The sequence below is a fragment of the Aedes albopictus genome, chromosome 1 (assembly GCF_035046485.1).
Source record: "Aedes albopictus strain Foshan chromosome 1, AalbF5, whole genome shotgun sequence".
NCBI classification, from domain to species: Eukaryota; Metazoa; Arthropoda; class Insecta; order Diptera; family Culicidae; genus Aedes; species Aedes albopictus.
The window spans coordinates 259,641,337-259,644,720 of NC_085136.1; positions in this window are offsets into that span (position 1 = coordinate 259,641,337).

The following is a 3,384-nucleotide window of genomic DNA, read 5'->3' on the forward strand; positions in this document are numbered from 1 at the left end:
CTTTGAAAAATTGTGATCACTTCCAATAAATTCAACGTGATCCTTAGGGTGCTCATCTTGCCCCGCCCTACCCTAGATGGAATAAGGCGCCAGATTTAGATATATTATCATTTCTGCTTAAGGGGGGCATATTATACCTGTTTACCCTACATGTGGATTAAGTTCGCCAGATTCATTGGTATAGGGCTTGCATAGAAGCTTCCGTCCATACGTACAACACAGTAACTCAGCATCAAGCCGTATTGAGGACGCTTCGTTGACGTTTACATTCGATTGGAAAACGCCAAAGGCGAGGATGCACAGAATACACTGTGTAAATCGCATAATGCGAAACCATATAAGTGAAAATTTAAACTAATAAACAACATTTTCATAATCCCGCCCTAATTTAGCCTTAAGTATGAGACTAAAGAAGGACAGCTGATTGTCTCGGAGAAACACAAGGTCCACGCGCTATTGCTCCGGTTAGCGCAGTAAGGACAAAATACTGTGGAGGGCGCCCTATTACTCCACAGGCTCCGTTAAGCGGTAAGGATTTTATTAGACCCGCCTACCCATTCATTCCTAGGCACGGTAAGCACAAAGCCGCATAACACCTTGAATTAGGGGTCACCTGTTTAGTGGACTCTTACCACTGGATCAGGCGGTCCGTAGTGTTATTCTTAGCCAATTGAGACAATCGCTACCGACACTACACAGCTATCTAGGCTGATCGAGAAAAGAAGTTAATATTGGTGATCAACTTCATACGGGCCCGAAAAGCCGGCAAACTATGGCTATCAACTGAAAAGTGGAGGAAGGAGTACATGAATAACCCACACCTTCTTTATGGACGACCTGAAGCTGTTTGCGGAATCAGTACAGATGCTGCATCAACTGTTGCAGCTTGTGACGGTGTTCAGCAACGACATCCGGATGGAATTTGGAATTGACAAATGTCGGTTAGTTCATCTTCGCCGGGGTCAAGTAGTGGACGCCAGCTGTTTCCGCGTCAACGAACAGGAGGAGATTCGGAATATGGTTGAAGGCGAAGCGTACAAATACCTCGGCTTCCTGTAACTGAGAGGTATTCGCCACACAGCGATCAAGAAGGAACTGCAGGACAAGTTCTTGCATCGTGTCAACTGTGTTCTGAGGAGCTTTCTGTCAGCTGGCAACAAAGTGAAGGCGATCAACACGTTTACTGTGCCCCTGTTGACCTACAGCTTTGAGATGGTAAAGTGGACCAAGACTGACCTCGAGGCGTTAGAACGAGCAGTACGAGTGGCGTTCACCAAGCACCGCATGCGCCATCCAAAGTCGTCTATCGAGAGAGTCACCCTACCACGCGCAGTAGGAGGAAGAGGCGTCACCAATATCCAGGCACTATGTGTCTCCCAGATCCAGCAGTTGCGGGCATATTTCATAGAAAGCCAGAACCGTCATGAAATGTATCGCACTGTATGTGAAGCTGACCACGGTTACAGTGCCCTGTATCTGGCGCAGGAGGATTACCAGCTGAACTGCGACATCAAGAGTTGAAGCAGATGTGGCACTTGGAAGACGTCCGTATAGTTCCGGTTGTCCTCTCGGCAACCGGAATTGTCCCTAAATCTCTCCCAAGGTCCCTACCCAAGCAACCAAAAGTTCGGATAAAACAGCATGATTGGGCTTAATCAGCTATTTGAAGGAAGATGAATAGCGATCTATTCAGCTCACTTTTTAAGTAGTTAACCGAACTTGAGTTCACAAAAAGTACACTTGTGCCGCTGAAAGGAGCGCTATTCAGCTTAAAAATAAGCTTCAATGAAATTAAAAAAAAAAGCGCTTAGTCCTCAAAAGTATTTATTTTTATTGAAAGACATTAGCATATGTGGAATCCAAATTGACTAATACCTTGAAATACATTTTTGATGTTTTTTACTTACTGAGACTTGAACTTGAGTTCTCCTCGTTGAAAGCCGGCGTCTAACCATTACACCATGTTTGGGTTGTTAAGCACTGAGGGATTTCACTCAATGTGCTGATATCATTTATTAGTGCTCAATCAGGTTCGCGTGTGAACCTTCTCTGAACTTGGAATACTCTGCGAGACAAACTTTTTGAAGCCGAAAGTTCGGAAGAAGATTACGTGGAACTTCTTGTGAACTTACACAGTTTGACATTTTCAGTTTACTGCGAACTAAAAAGTTTAGGCAAGTGCAAAGCAACAAATTAGTGCCAGTGTCGGTAATTCGGAAAAGATTATAAGTTCTCAGTGACTACGATCGCGTCGACCACCAGTGCGCTGGTGCGACAAGTGAGACAGGATAGAAAACATCCAGCAAAACTGGAAGACTTTTACCATAGCCGAAAAAAAAACTCCGCCGGAACACTGGATGGAACAGCTGCTCGCTGCAAGGGCAGCCTTTGAGCCACACAATACGGATTCTTTGCGTGGATTTCAAGTAAGTCCGTTGAAAAATAATAGGGAAACAAAGTGTACTTGTGAAATTAAAACAAGATGTGGCTGCTGAGCTCGATTGTCAAGTGATTTTATTGAATGTGAACTTCTTCCGAGATCCGCTGTCTCCGAAGTTCACTTTTGGTACGTTTAATACTTATCCGAATGTCATGTCTCCGAAGTTCATGTGAAGTTCACTTTTGGTACGAATAATATTTAACTTTGAGTAGTAAGTTCAAAACAAGATCGGAACGGAACATTTCAAGTTGTTGTTATATTATGCCTCTCAAGAAAAAATCAGAATATGGCGATTATCTGCCTCTGGCTTCGGATACAAGCGCGACAGTCACTAATCATAACAGCGTCACCAGATTTAAAAGTATATGATTCCATTATATGGGGTTTGACAGCAAGAACACTCATTCCACTGAGCCACTCTTGCCGTTCGTCACAAATACATTCAAAAACATCTGTCACTTCGCGAAACCCACGTGCTTTTGTTTTTGACGGGAACACTTTTTCTTTTGTTTTGCCTTGCGACTGTCATGCGGCGGTATGCCTTGCGAGCGTACGACCGTCGTAGAACTCTAATAAAAGATAAGCGCGACAATATGTCCATTTGAACTAAATTTGAGCTTTAGAGGCACGCAAAAGTTCAACTTGAGTTCTGTTAAAATTTGATCGAACTCTGCCCTAAAGTTCAAAGTCAATTTTTTTTCTGAAACTTTTTTCGACTTCAATGTCGTTTTAAAGAGAAGTCAAAAGCTTGTATATGTACTTCCAAGTTCATAAACAATACATGAGTAACTTTTTGGAGAATCAATGTCAACGAAACCGGAATTGAACCAAAGCTGATCTTCTGAGTTTGTTCTTCAAGTGGAATCCGAACTTTTGGTTGCTTGGGTAGACGAGCTGGAATTGAAGAAGGACCTGAACAGCATCCTGAAAGCGGTGATTCTTGG